The sequence below is a fragment of the Anopheles gambiae genome, chromosome X (genome assembly GCF_943734735.2).
Source record: "Anopheles gambiae chromosome X, idAnoGambNW_F1_1, whole genome shotgun sequence".
Classification (NCBI taxonomy): domain Eukaryota; kingdom Metazoa; phylum Arthropoda; class Insecta; order Diptera; family Culicidae; genus Anopheles; species Anopheles gambiae.
Window position 1 is genome coordinate 15994440 of NC_064600.1, and position 15520 is coordinate 16009959.

Sequence of the window (15520 nt, forward strand, 5' to 3'; positions counted from 1 at the left end):
AAGCTGTCGGGCGGTGTCCAGGGTCGTTCCATCTCTGTCGCGCTTTTCTCCGGTTTGCAGAGAAGACAGCACTGGGCTGCAAACCTGCACACCTTCCCTTCCCAAAAAGGGATTTCCATTTCTTGCGGCTCACGGTACGTTTTCCAGGCTTCCCGGCTGCCTGCCGCGCCGCACAGCATCCTCCGCAACGCGTTGCTGCTGCCGGTTGCGTTCAATTTCGGGAGAATGCCAAGCGACTCTCTCTCTCTCTCTCGCTCGCTTGCGCTTTCTTTCTCTCGCTCGCTCTTTCTCACGTTTTGTCGGTCTCTCTCACTCTCTCTGCTGCACCGCGCGTTGCGGGTGGTTTCGCGTGTGTTGGTGTGCGCGTGCGACAAGCCCGCGGTGTAGTGGTGGTGTGGTGCGTGTCGGCCGATGCGCCCCGTTACTAATAACTGTGTAAGCGGCTCGCCGACCAACTTCATTTGTGCTCCGTCAGCCAAGTGGTACGCTCCGGTCAGCTCCTTTCTCCGTGTGCAGCCTTTCGAGTCGAAGCAAACGCCAAACGGCCACTCGTTTTCCCCCCGTGTGCCAACCCTCGCTCGGTGTGCTGTTGCCAGATCTCAACCCCATCCCCATCCTACCCATCCGCCCCTCTGTCGTGTCTGTTTTGGTCCCTGCTGCAGCGAACGGGACCCGGTGTGGTGAAATTCAATCAAACCCAATATCAAAACCTCAAGGCGTCGTGCGGTCGTCGTCCAGGTGAAACAAACTCTCGCCAGCGCCAGCGAAACAGTGAATATCCCCGGTTTTTTGTTGTTGTTGTTCTTGTTGTTGCGGGTAGTTAGTGTCTCGTGTTGCCGCGAAAGTGTCGTCATAGGAAAAAGAAAAACAAATCAAAACCAAAGTTTAACCGCAACCATCCCCTTTCTTTGCTCGCAGTGGTGTCCTCTCGGTAAATCTCAAACCAACTCAATCTGCCCTCAATCCTCGCGCAAGCCATCGAAAGAAAACAAGTGCACACAAGATACCGTTTCAGACCGTGTGTGAGAAAAGCGTTGCAATCGCCAGGCACCGCAGCCTCCCTCCAGACTACTAGCAACTTCCTGTGCCCGCTCTACGCACTACTCCACGTCCACCAACAACTCACGACAGCCCACCAACACACGCGCACTCCCAGCGGCACCAGCAGCAGCGTCCTTCAGCGGTAGGCAATAGTTTGTAATGATTGTTAAAAAAAAGGGGAAAACAGACACACGAAAATATTGCTATAATTCCAATTTCCTTCGTTCGCAAAACAATGCAGACGGGTCGCCGAGACCGGCCGGTGTGTTGTACCGGTGCAAAAATGGCAATGCTTTTTTTTTGCTTGTCTCGTTGCCCTCGTCCTGTGATGGCTTCATTCTGTCTGCGCATGTTTGTTGGGCAGGGACATTTTCTCAGTGCGTAAGCGCTTGCCCGTTTTTGTGCGTCTGTCAGTATTTATGTATGTGTGTGTTTGTGTGTCTAACGGTGAAAGGGAAAGGTGAGTGTGTGTTATCCTGGATCCGCTTTATGGGGTTTTTTTTTATCTCTTTTTGCCGATCGTTACGGCGGTCGTTGTTTCGGGAAACATTTTGAGAAACTTTTGGAAAACAATTCTGCGGAAGTGGAAATGTAAATTGAGCCTCAGCTCAGGTACTGATGGCCAGGACATTTCCAGACACCCTTTGCATGGGGTCAAATTGAATTTTTGTTGCTTTGAATGGGTTGAATTTTTGTCCCTACACAATTTTTTTTCCAATAAACGTTTATTTTGGCGTTCCACAACACATTTTAAGTCTTTTCTGTGGCCCAAAAAAGTTACCACGTTTGAATACGCTGGCATATCATATTCCCCCCCCCCCCCCCCCTGTATGGTGTATTTCAATGTTGTCCAGCCAAAACATAAAATACCTCTCCCCGGACACGTCATTCCCGGACCGGTGATGTCCTAGCACACACCCTAGGCGGTAGCGTGAAAAAAAAATACAGGGAAACAAAAAGGAATAAATCATAAGTCTCTGGACCGTTTCGAGTAGCTTATTTCCCTGTTCGTTGGTCCGTGCATTGCGCCGTTCGGCCCTTGCCCTTGCCGAACCACGGAATACGGGTGATTTGATTAACCGAACAAAGGGAAAGGCCCCCGGGAATGGTTTTGGCATACACACCGAACTTGAAAATTCTTCCGAAAGGTGTGTCTGCAAAGGTGGAAACGAATGGAAGGGCGGGTATCGCACCACCGTCACTGCGCAAAGGGAAGCAGCAGCGCGTGCAACGAACCTTTTCTTTGTGTGTGTGTGTGTGTGTGTGTGTGTGTGCTTCGCGTTTCCTCCCGCGCGGGCTCGGTGCTGCTGCTGGGCCTTTGCGCATCCGTGCGGCATTAAAGCGTAACGGCGGAGCAGCAGCAGCAGCAGCAGCGTAAAGAATGGAAATGGACTTTGAGGTTCGAAACGGAAGGATGTTCAACCAAAAAAAGGAAAAAAAATAGAAAAAGGAATATAAAGAAAGAAAGTGAAGCAAGAACATACGCCCCTCTGCCGCCTGTGCTAAAATCAACCCCAGGAGGAAGTGAATTTTCCCAAAACTCATACACCATCACACACACATGTATACGCTTGTGCAATTTGCGAAAAAGAGCAATAATCGGCAATGCTTGGAAGGTTTCGCTGCCTAACCCGCGCGTTCGATTCTAAACTGCCAAATTAAGCGAAAAAAGGCCCGAAAGAAGTGAAGCCTCCAGGGGGGACTGATCTCAGTCATTCGCTGCTACACTCCCAAGAGAAGGCATAAACGCACCGTTGTGTGTGTGTGTGTGTGTGTGTGTTTTTCTAATCTCTTTTCAAACAGGAAAGGCATCTCATTGAGGTGTGCGTTTGCATTTTAAGCACAAAATAATAATAATAATAAATCAAAATGCAATATCTTTCACCTGTGTGAGCGGTGTTGCATAGTGAGTGGCGATTGTGTACTGGCGAATGTGCACGCAATGCAAAGCTCGCCCCGTCACCACGGTCCAACGTCGGTATTGAGTGGCGTGAGCGACGAACTGCTCTGTCGCTCTTACCGCTCGACGTGAATGAGCCGATGTCAATGCAACTGCCTTTTTTGCTTGTTTGCCGTTCATGCCGGCTGACTCATCCCGTCCTTTGATTCTGCGAGTCGTTTGATGCGTTCAACTGTGCTGCCGTTTTCTTCTTGCGGATGAGCTTTGTTCGCTCCTTTCTTGCTGTTGCTCGCATGCCATTCGCTCGCTAATTATTCTTTACCGCAGCTCAAGCACACGCTTCTGTGGTTTTTCGCATACCTTTCCATTATCACGTTCGCAAACTTGTCTTCCTTTTTTTTTGTGCTTTCAGAAAACCGGAAGATTGCGATCGTTCGTTTGTTGAGAGTGATTTTTTGTTTTTTTTTTATTGTGAATACTTGCATTTTTTTTGCAACAACATTTATCTGCGAATGTCATGTTATTTGTTTCGACTTTTTATTGATTGTGTGTTGCACCACGTGCTCCAAAAACACGTGGCCATGGATTTCAGTCTAAATCCATCCAACGGTTTCCATGCCTTCCCTACCCCCCCTGCATATGGTATTTGTTTCGCTGCAGGGGATTTATCTTGCATATCCTGGTCGGTGGTTACCGTAGGAAGCAGAAACAAAATAATAATAAGGGTTTATAGAAAAGAAAGAAAGAAAAAACTCACTCAAAACATGCTGCCTGGCTGCTTCTCGGTAGAAGCGCCGCTATTTTTTCTTTTACTTTTCCACTTTTGAGCTCCGTTTGGTGTGTTGCCCTTTTTTCTTTGATGTTGTACCAGCAATACGAATCTTTCCGTCGAACTCTCCCAGAGAAGCGTGTAGACAAAAAAAAACGGTTGCAAACGAGGGCAGCGAAAGCAACAGCAAAAAGAAACATAACAAAGCCAAGCAAGGTAAAAAAAAAAATGCTCGGACAAACAAATGCGCCAGCAGTGGCGCAGGCCGATAAGCGAAACATGTTTTTTCTATGTAGCCTGAGAGAGCGCGCGCGCGCGTTCGGCCCATGCTCATTAAAGAGTCTTCTCCGTCCCCGTTCCCCCTTACCGGTGAAGTACAACAAACGGAGGCTGTGGATAATAAGGCCCGGCAGTAGCATATGTGGCTCGGTTCTAGAACAATATTTGCATCAAGAAAGAGCCCGCGGATCAAAAAAAAAAAAAAAAAACAAATAAACCTCAAACAACCTCTCTGCGGTGCTGTGTGGGCCTTCTTACGCCAATTAGTTTTGCTCGAAGAATATGGAAAGGGTTATGGAAAAGAATGTGCAAAAAATGTGCTCTTCGATGTACGTCACACCATCGGAGGCAGCAGCAGGCGCGGCGGAAACATTAGCCCGCCCATCGCCTACCCTTGCCAGGGATTTAAGCCCCCCCCGGCGAACTAATGCGCGGAAACTGAGCGGCAAAGGAAAACGGTTTCACGAACCATTAGCCGCGCATTGGTGTCGGTGGCGGGATTGCCCGAACGACATACGGTTCCGTTTGACTCCGGACACTGGTTCGACTGCGAAGAAGTTGACAGCCGGAAGGCGATATCCTGAAGAAATGGGGCAGGAGAGGTTAATTGAATTCGATGTTATCTCAATTTTCAACAGCCTTTGTTATTGGACAGCCATGAAAAGATCCGCAACAGTGGGGGCGAATAGCCGATCAGATGAAGACAGGTGTTTGGACGATGTCACACTTTGACCGGTGAAGTCGAAATCATTTGCTGTTTGTTGCGGTTCAAATTTCTGGAAGCATTTTGCTTTGTAGACACTTTCGAGACAGGCAGCGACGCTGCCACTTTCCTGAGCAGGTGACAGTGACTGAAAGCAGGAAGTCAGGTCGACATGTAGCCTGGAATCTATCGCCACTGTTCTGTTGAGTCGAAAAACAATGGACCAAACATCTTCATGCTCCAAAGTCCTCGCTCTCTATGGTGCTAACACACGATTCAAACTCACATCCACACTCGCCTTGAGCTGTCCGAGTAGCCTTAATGGCAGGCGGGATTCTGGTTGCTTCGAGCGCTCTAATGCAACGGAATTCCTGTACGATGCCCCCAACATACCACCTGGCACGAAAAGGATAATTATGCACGGTTGGTGCTGGTGGTGGTATTTTTTTCACTGTTCGCTCTTGTCCGGGGTCTTTCACTCCGCCGGACCGGTACATTCGGGAATTGTAGCTGCCACGCCTGTTGATGGCGCTGAGCAGTGCCTGCCTGCCCAATGGTGTTCGGTTGCCCAATTATCCGGCTTCTTCCGCGGCTGACTCCCAAAAAAAAAATGCGCTGAGAACTCGTTAGACATCGGTGAAGTAAAATGGATAGAGAGAGATAGATAGAGAGAGAGATAGAGAGAGAGAGAGAGAGAGAGAGAGAGAGAGAGAGAGAGAGAGAGAGAGAGAGAGCCTGATGTGATGTTTCGGTTTTCCTCCGCATATCTTCCCGCAATGCCTCGAGATCTGTTGGACCTTGAAGAACTGAGGGTCACAGATCCTGCGCCCCGCCGGAACCTTGGGAAATGCATGCGCGGCGATGTAGTAATAACTTCAATATGCGTTTCGAATTTCTATCGTTCCCGGTTTCTCCGTTCCACGGACGCCCGAACGAGAGGAGTTCTCGGTAAATTTTGAAAGCCAGCGCGAAAACCGATTATCCTACGCAGCTCCATTTGGGCCTAATGTTTGGTCAGTGTAAAAGGAAGTCGAATGGAAAGCAAAAGAAAAAAAAAAACATTTAATGCACCCATATTGCACGAACATGCTGGGTAGCCGCAGGGGAACGTCTGACATGTACACTTGGAAATGTTTGGAGGTTCGGTGTGTGCTTGACAGTTTTTTGTTGTTTTTGTTGTTCTGCGCACAGTTTGAAGAGGAAATCCACTCCGAAACCCGGGAGATCCGCAGACATGACTTTCCAAAAATTCGTCCCCCCTCTCTGGCAGCAGCAGTCGTTGCGCTTTACAAAGTTCGCCTGAGATGTCATCGACTTTGAAGGTTTGGGTTTTCTTTCCAACTTTTTAGTTTTATTGTCGGATATCCAATTCCCCCCTGACGATGTTGCTGACGGAGTGTGATTCGGGCTTTCAGCTCCGGTTGTTCCGGTTTGCTTCGGCTGTCTTACCGGTGTCTTTTTAACCGCTCTCCCCCATTATTCTCCCAACGCTATAGAAAATGGGGATTTATATTGATCTTGAGACAGATTATTAATGCACAGACACACACACTCACATGCTTTACACTATCTATTTTATGTCCGCTCGGTTGGTTTGTAACAAAAAAAATTGTGGTCATGTTGGGGGGCACCCGAAAAAAAAAAAAAAAAAAACGGTGATATTGCCGGTGCGGCTTTGCGGCGGTGCGTTCAGACGAGAGGCTCCATAAACTATCCCATGCCTTTCTGTTGCTGCTTCTTGCGCCCATTCTCTCCCGTGTTGATTGCTGCGAATTAATATGTATTTTCCAATCCGGAGCAAGTGAGCGCATATCCGGTTCGTGCGGTGCGGCACACGCGCGCTGTAGAGAGTCGTCGATCGACATGTGCGTTTCTGTTGTTGCTATTGGGAGATCTTGGAAGCAGAGACAGGGATAGAAAGAGAAAGATAGAGAAGAAGGGAGAGTAAGTAATGTACTTGGGAAATAGAAGATTGCTGCTATTGGTTACGGATCGTTACGATTTCAGAGAAGTGGATGGTAGAACAGGTCCAGCTCCTCTAATGTCTTCTTGTATCTTTGAACGGTTTGTTGTTTCTGTGCGCTTCCAGAGTTATTGGCAATGTGTCGCACCTGAACGCTCATACCAAACGAGTTGCTGGAACCAGGTGTCACACCGGTCCTCCGGCTTCTGGAGCGACCTATTTTATGGCTGTAAGTTTCCATCAGTCTGGTGTGTCCAAACGCGGCCGGACTACAGGCCCAACTCGTGATGGATAGCAGAGCTCGCCCGGAACGTAAAGTGCTTTGGGAGCACAACTGCAACAACTTCGAGAATGCGCGGGAGCTGCTGTGTGGCATCTCGAAACGTGGAATGGAATGACACAACGCCCTGGATCCGGGTGTATGATATCATGCGAACTCTGCAGGGCCGTGCGCTGCCATAATTATCCGATCCGCGTGTGGTGTGGTGTAATGCAGCCTAACCCCACTTACAACTTGAGCAGAGCAAAACTCGCCAGTCCACAATCAGTGCAATCGATAGCATCTTTCGCTTATCTCAACACGCAAACGCAAGGGGAGAGCCTACAGCTTTAGGGAAGAGGGGGTTGGGGGGGGGGGGGTGAGGTTCGGACTTGGATATTGGAAAGCTGGGCCTTCGCCGCTGATGGTGATGATGGATTTTTTGAACGCGTCTCGCGCGGCCCGGGAAGGCGCGTGTGGACTTTGGATGAGATTTTCACCTGGAGCCAGGGCGATGGATGGGTGCTTTATTCATGTTTTTCTTTCAATTTTCTCCCTCCTCGCCACAAATAGGCCTGCTCCTCCACGCAGCAGCTCCACGCAGTGTGTTATATTAGGCCCTTGATTAAGTGGCTGCGCATGGGAGGCCGTGAGAGGGTGCTACTTAACTATCTTGAGCGTTCGTCAGTCCCAGGCGGACCAATTTCCTACACCTTTCCTTTTGCCCTTATTCCTCAAAAAGCCCCGCCTTAGACCCTACCCCTCAGGAGAGAGTAGGTGCGGGGGATTATTAAAGGCATGCACGCAATGCACATGTGCAGCACCAATGCACCCAGACACGCTGGATGGGGCGGGGGCATATTGTGTGTGTGAGTGCATTTTGAGAAAAAGCTTACTTGAGCGCGTGTTTGGTAAAAGGTAGAGGCTGGTGGGGGGAGGGACTCCGTCTGTTGTGTTATATTTGTTGTAAACCCGGGAGGGAAATCTGGGCCTTGCGACTTGCTCTTGTCGTATTGTGAGGCAAGCTAACATGGCGATGGCATGGTCTGTAAGAATCTCTCGCTCGGTTTCTCCCTTTCGCACTCTCTGCGCGTTCGTCGTCTATTCCTAAATAAGAAAGGTTGTGTGAAATCCCTTGTGCACAAGGAGTTAATAAAACAGCGCAACGAGGGTGGGGTGCCTGGAGGAGCTAGGGGCTGGAGTGCAATTTGGCATGCAGATTGCACATCTTGAATCTTGAATCACCTACTATCGCTAACCACTACCTCGTTAGTGCAACGCGCTGCATTGTGTCAACCAATTGTGTGTGCTTAACCGCACGTCACGTTTAGCGGCTTGGGTTGAGTGCTCTGCCCAGCCGAAGGGGGCGGGGTGCTTTTTGCTTCCATTGCGTGCGATAATAATCAACGTGTTTTGGAGGTAGCGCACAACAATGGGCTTTCGAGACGTCGCGGTACAAAACGCGCACTGCCTCCTCCGCACGCGTCTGCCAGCCTTCCTTTTCGCTCGCTCTGCTCCTCACGGTCATGGTCAACTTGCTCTGCAAGAAGCCGGCCGATGTGGCTTGAACAGTGGTGGAATGAAGTGGAGGAAAGAAGCGAGCCGTCTGCAATGTGGATCGGCCAATGATCTGATCCCCAGGGCAGAAGAAGCAGAAACAGAGTGTAGGGGCTCGGCGAGCGGTGGAGTGCATCTCGTTTCATGGGCATATGATGATGGCGAAGTGGTGGTCTGAAGCGTAATCGCAGAAGCGTAACACAAACACCACCGGCTCTGGGCAATTGCGCTACAGGTACAGTTAGTTTCTCTGCGTACCTCTGGTGCGGCGCGTACGATTGCGTGTGCCGTCGAGCTCTCTCTCTCTCTCTCTCTCTCTCTCTCTCTCTCTCTCTCTCTCTCTCTCTCTTTGGCTCAATTCCTCTGCCTAGCTCCAGCGCTTTGATGAATGACGGTGCGAGATCCGTCATCTACGATCTCTGGCATCTCCAACGTCACTCCAGAGAAAAACGGTACTTGCTGGCGCTGGGGGACTTTTACTTCTCGATTCCTGGGATAGAAACTACATGAACCAGACTAAGAAGAGTACGCTAGGCAGCTTTTTGTTCATCTACATTGGAAATATATTTTCTCTAGACATTGATCCTTTATGGAGCATCGATGTACCACAATGCTTCTTCTTTAAACTGGATAGTTGCCGAAAACAATTAACTGGACATTAAATTCAATTTCCAAGATGTCACTCTGCAACTAATTGAAAGTCCATGCCCTTCAACAAACCCGGGTTGTAACAAAAACATAACATAAAGATTGATACTGACAGTTGAAGATCGTAATGTTGGGTTGACGCCCCAGATAGTGTGTGAGTGAGCTGCTGGGAGAAGATGAAAACGCAACCGAGTGTATAGGTAAACGACCCTCTGGAGCGATTAATCGAATGACCCGAGCTCCTCGACTCTTCCAGGGCATCAATCGCTCCTGCTATCGCTCCGACACGGGGTTAGATTGTTGTTGTTGTTTGAATAGTTTATAGAGGCTTTGGCTCCAACGGAGTTCTTTCGCTTCTTAAACACGGGGTTAAATCCATCGGCGAGCGATCCACGATGGCTATAAATAAAGAAGAAAACAAAACAAACCACTCCTCCCGTTCGATCTCTGCCGCCTTCTTTACCCAGCGGGCTGATTTATAGTGCGTGGGCGAGAAGATCCATCAGAAGAAAAAGAAAGGAAAAAAAGATTCCTTCCCTAGAACGATGTTGCGAGAGAAATATTGAACCGCGGCTATTGAACTCTTTATGCATTATTGATTGTTGTGTGGTGTATATTTTTAGGGAATTACCTCTGGTGGGGAACTGGAAGATTCTGATAGTACCTTCTGTTCCATTTGCCGGTAGTTTTTTGTTGTTCAGTTGGAAGGCTGAAGAAGTCTCTTTTGCGGCGCGGCGCTAACCTCAAGAAAACCTGGACCAACGCCCTTTAAGGATTTCTGTTTTGCTCGGAGCTGCTGTCATCTGGGTGTGGTATAGCACAGGGGAAAAAAACTATCGATACAGGGAGGTACATCAACCTCTCTGTTTCCTAGCTCGAAGTGTTCGTTCTTCACTGCGCAGTCGTGTAGGAAGCGACCGCGTCGAGAGCAATAAAACGAGAAAGGGAAAGTGTATTGCCATGTCAACACGTCCTGCGGGCTCCTTGGCACCACTGTATCCTAGCAACGTCTGAGTAATGGGCAAGTCATCCTGTTGTTTCGAAAAATGACTTTTTCCGAATAGTTTCCAGAGACTGAGAAACGCGTATAGCAGTTTCCCTCCCCATAGCATTGTACATTATTTCTCTGAACTTTTGATTAGAATTACATGTAGCACATGAATTTCAGGAGGATTTCAGTTGAGGATATCATCTGCAACAGGAAACGCTGAAATAGCACGAGGAAACAGTCATATTTATTTGTCTACCTTTAGGGACCGGCTTTTCCCAAACTGCGCAGAGTCTGTGTTTGCCTTCGGTCTCTGGCAGCGGAAACTTCCACTGCGCAATGCTCCCTGTTTTGTAGGGGGTTTCTCTTTGATGCTCCTGCTCGCACTGCCTCGTGCGCACCAATGTTTTGTGAAGTGTGCGAGTCTGGAAAATGCATACAAAGGCTACACACTCTTCGATACGTGGGATGTTGATCCCTTTGGTTACCGTATGCCCAGGGAGGACATAACAATGTGCTGCACAGATGATGGAATGAGGGGTTTTCACGCCCTTGCACCCATGGCTGTATGATGTTCCCTAGGCAGCAGCAGTAGCGACTGTTGCATTCTCGGGTAGATGAGTGTGTGTCTGCCGAGCATGTGTTGTGTGTTGGGGTTGGTTTTATTTTTCCCTGGAACGCGGAACGACCTGGGAGAAACATATCGAGGGAGTATGTGTGTGAATGTTTTTATTTTCTTTCCATTTTTCCATCCAGTGCCATCACTCATCAAGGGGCAAAACAGGGGCTTCGGGGTTGTAAGGGTTTTTGCGGGCCGTAAAACCCCGAGCACACGTTGAGAGGCGAGCTCGATTTGCACTTTTAGCTCACACACACACACGCTCAGGAGGGTTTTGAGTCATCTGTGCTGTTCCCGCAGTACTTCCCGCTAGGCTCGCCCGCTCGACTGCCCGGGCACATTTATGTTTCCGCTAGCCATGACTCATTCTATTTTTACACTTTTATTACATTTCGAATGACGAGTGCCGGCAGCAGAGTGCCAGCCTTCGCAATGAGAAAAAAAGGCACGAAGATGATGCAGCTGGAGTGGAATGCGCTTTACCTTGTGAACTATCCCATACAGCGGGCTTGCATCTCATTAGGCACGTTAACGGCCGATGAATGCAATAAAGCAAGTCGGCGTTTGTTTTCTTTTTGGCTGCTTCCCCGAGTAGTGCCGAGCTTTGGTCCGGAAATGTTATGCGGCTCTCTCGTTGCCATTCTCAATCGGAAGCGCGCTTTTGTGTTTTTTTTTGCTGCAACACAAATCAGACACAAAAGGTAATGCAATTTTACAGATTCCGATGCGGAGGAAATCATTCCTTTCTAATGCGTGCGGTGGCCAATTTAACCCTTTCCCTGGGTTGGGAACGTGTAGAACACACACACACACACACACACACACACACACACACACACACACACACACACACGCAAATACAGTGTAGAAAATTATAATAACCGTATCTCTCCACCTCCTTCCGCATGATTTCTGAAGCGGAAGTGGTGAAAGAAATGGTGCAGTTTTTAGCTTCCTTCCTGCCCACCTTCCCCCCCGTTGCCACCTGGCACCAACAGGCATCATATTTTATTCACCATTTTAACGGCAATATGGATGGAAATTTGAACGGTATGCAGAGGGAAAGGAAATCACAAAATGTAATTCAAATGCCTATTTCTTTTTGTGTGTGTTTGTGCGTGATTGGGGGAAAGGGGTGGGATGGGTGTGTGGTATACGATTTTTCGGTCACTGTTTGTTCGATACCGTTTTGCAAATAAATCCCGTTTCGGCCCCGTTTGCAACAAACACACACACACACACACAGCCTGCGGGGCTATATGACGAAAAGGGAAGAACGGGAGCAGCCGGCGAATTGGCAGGGATTTTCCTATTTTTCTTCGCGTGCAGTTAGTGTACGTGCTGTTTTTTTCTTGCACTCAGTTTGGAGGGTTCGTTGCTTACTGCTGCGCTCTGTCCATTTCTTTCAGCTGTGCTGCCTCTAGCCTTTATGCCCCAAAGCGAAAGCCTTTCTCCCTCTGTATGTCTCTCTCTCTCTCTCGCGCTCTTTCGGTTACAGTTACATCTAATTAGGCAACGGTGCACCACGGTCCGTATATATATTGAGTCCGGCGAGTGGAAAATTAAGTGTAAATAAATAATCACACCGGCCGAAATAAAAACGGGAAAGGAGAAGAAAAGAAGAAGAGGAGTTTTACAACAGTAAAAGCAATAGAGAAAAACGAGGCCATTTGCGCTCGCTGTCTTCTCCCCGTCTTCTTTTCCTCTTGGAATGACCGATGAAAAAAATGTGGCTCTAATGATTGATGACGAACGGAGAAGGAGATAGAGATTAGCAGGCGGGTAGGAAACGGGGAGGATAAGGTGGTGGATTAATGAGTGCGGGAAGAAGCATAGAGACAGCAGAAAACAAAAAAAAAACATCCCTAATGCTTGGGGTTGTAAAAAAGCAAAAACATCGCCAAAAAGAAGTGTTGATCCGGCTCGAAGGACCAAATTTGTAGTATTGCACCAATGCGATGTTTTACTGCGCAGCAATAATTTGGAAGAAAACTGATAGTAAAACAACAGGTGGAACGCAAGGTGCTGTAAAAAACGGAATTGTAACATTTCATTAGCAAAAAAAAAACAAAAACTAAAAGTAGAAAAACAACAGCTTATAAACTGACAAAGATGATAATCGAAGGCAGCAGTAAAAAATAAAAATCCTTCAGGGCTTAAAGCCGTATACAAAGAGGGAGGGGAGGGGTAGTGCCTGTAACGGTGCAGTGTGGTACATCATCTTTTTCACCCCAAAACTCTTCCACCCCTTTCCCTGATCTGCCACCCCTCCTCGCATTGGTTCAGTAAGGTCGTAGATTAATTGGCAACCGAGTGTCAAGAGCCATAAGCAGCGGAAAAAAGAAGGAAACAAACAGTATATGCGCTTGCAAGCGCTTTTTTATTACAATCCACATTTCACCTCATTGTAAAAGCAGATTTTTGATGAATGCGTGTGTATGTGTGTAGTTATCTTCAACCCTGGTAGGAGAGAATGGTGCAAATATTGATCGCGGGGCGCAGATCTAGCTCAGCAAAAAGAAGGGGTTGCGCCGATTGCACATGATGAGGGCAGCAGGGAAGCCCACAATGAACAGAGTGCGCATTGTTGTTTAGCGCGCAGGCCTTTCTCCTCTCCTTTGTTTTCCTTCCTGTTCCTCTGTCCTGCTCCTGGAAAGGTGCTGCCCGTAATGAGGTGTTCATTAGTCCGGCCCCCGGGTGTATGGAGAGTCAATTAGCCGCAAACGTTGTTCTTTCTTTCTCTGGATTGTTTGGTGTTTTTGTTTTTTTGTTGGTTGTTGTTGCTATTACTTTACTCGCTCGAATTTGTTTATTGTGCCTTCGTTTTGCTTGGGTTCCTTCCTTTGGGCTTCCTTCTTTTTGTGTTGAATGCTTTTGCGAATCTTGCTCCCAATCTTCCAGCTTCGTAAGGCGTAATCAGATTGTTGGTGAGCCAATGGTCGGGCTACAGTCATTGCGCACTGGTTGTTCGCCTCTTTACCAAACATTTGTGTTATTTAAAATGTTTTTTTTTTCGAACTTCAATATGTTAGTTTTGCTTCTATGTTTGTGCTCAGATTTCTGAAGCGTTTGCTTATTGGAGGAAATTAAAAAAAAACAGCTATATTGATGTTTACTGTACACATACATGTTTTTTACTCCCTACATGACCCTGCGTCTGCATCTTGATTGTGAACGCTACCATAAACAAACTCACTCACTTTAGGCCCGATTTGCACATAAAGTGGAGAAAAGTACCGGCACAATGAAAAAAAAGTGCAACGCCAGTTAGTAAAGAGCACACACACACACAGGAGAAGAAGGAAAAAAACAGAAGAAAAAGAAAGTCGTTAAGAGAGATGATCCACGAGCTAAGGGGGGAGAGTAAACTGGGGAAAAAGGAAAACACCGCCTGGGCAGTAGTGTAGTCCGTTTTGTAGTGGAAGATCGAAGTGGAAGCGAAAATATGAAGTACCGCGATAGCGGATGATGGTGGGTGTCGGGCAGCACGAGGGAGGGGTGTGAAACACATGTGCGTCTCGAGATCGCGAAAAACCGATGTTGCGGCAGTGCGCAACACAAAGAGATGGGAATGATTGCGCGAAAGATTGCGATCACTCGCGCTGAAAATAGCTGTTGCGGAGGAGGGAAGCGCGTTGGGGGAATGCCCTCGGCCCTAAGACCCTCACGCTGTCTCTTCGCGTGTTGAGGATACCATACCGTGTTGCATGCGCGACTTTTCCAGCCCGTTGGACTGTTTTTTTTCGGTGTGTTGTTGTTCATTTGCGCCAAGGCTACACACTCTCTCGCCCCGCTTTCACTGTGCGTGTGCGTGTCAGTCAAGACAAAGATCACCTCTCTTTCACCGTACCGATCACCGTTAGGTTTCACCCGGCCCGCAGTGAACGGTGAAGAGGCGCTTGTGCATTCTTCGCGGCCGGTTCGGTGTTGCTGTTTCCCTGAAGAAATGGTTTAAATTTGGAACAGAGCCCCGGCAGCGTATGTGCTCTCTTCTGCTGTTGAGTTCTGGGCCCCGATAGCTAAGAGGGCACACAACAGCGATAAAGGTTTTTATTCTGTAACGACTGCTGCTCCGTCGTTGCTCTTGACCTTGGGGGAGCGCGCGCAACGCCTCGTGCGTTTTTTTTTTAAATTCATTTCGACTTCCTTTTTGGGTCGTTTTGTTTGCTCATTTCAATTTTCAACGTCGTTGCGTTGTTTGGATGCATGCATGTTGCCGGGCGGCGGGCAAATTTAGGCGCATATGCACAGAGCATGCGACACACGACGCTGGAAAACACGACGAATCTAAATATATATGTACAAAGGTCCAATGGCAATAGTTTTACCGGATGCAGCTCTTAGGTCGGTAGGAAAGGGCCAAAGGAACGGGCGAAGTGGCGCGTATGACTCACCGACTCAAACTGGAAGCCGTTTTCCTTATTGCGTGTGTGTGTGTGTGCGCGCGCACTGCATTCGGGATTAACATTATGGAAATATGGCGTACCTCGTGCCTCACCATCTTTCAAACGCCCGGACGAAGTGGTGCGACTGAAGCAATGATGGATGGCATACGGGACGTGCGCGTTTGTACGTGACACATCCTGTGTTAAGGCTCGAGGGCAAGCGCAACACCCACAGACAAACGAAAAATCCACCAACAGATATTCCTGAATATCTCCCAGAGGTCTTGAGCTGGGTCCCCTCCGTTGGTTTTCGTGAAGTTTGTGTACCGATTTGAAGTGGAATATTTGCATTAGATAAACGGCAGCGCAACCTCCAGAAATCAGCACGCGACTTTGTGTGTTTACTCTG

At 48.2% G+C, this 15520-nt stretch overlaps 1 protein-coding gene across 1 annotated transcript in view; it reads left to right on the top strand.

Annotated features, from left to right (window-relative positions):
• The first annotated feature begins 440 nt into the window (after nt 1-440).
• The window catches only part of LOC11175704 (protein singed), a 21346-nt gene continuing 6266 nt past the window's right edge, over nt 441-15520 (top strand). Inside the window, exon 1 of the mRNA XM_003437073.2 lies at nt 441-1183. The gene's annotated coding sequence lies outside the window, so the exon portion shown is untranslated. The remainder of the gene's footprint in view (nt 1184-15520) is intronic.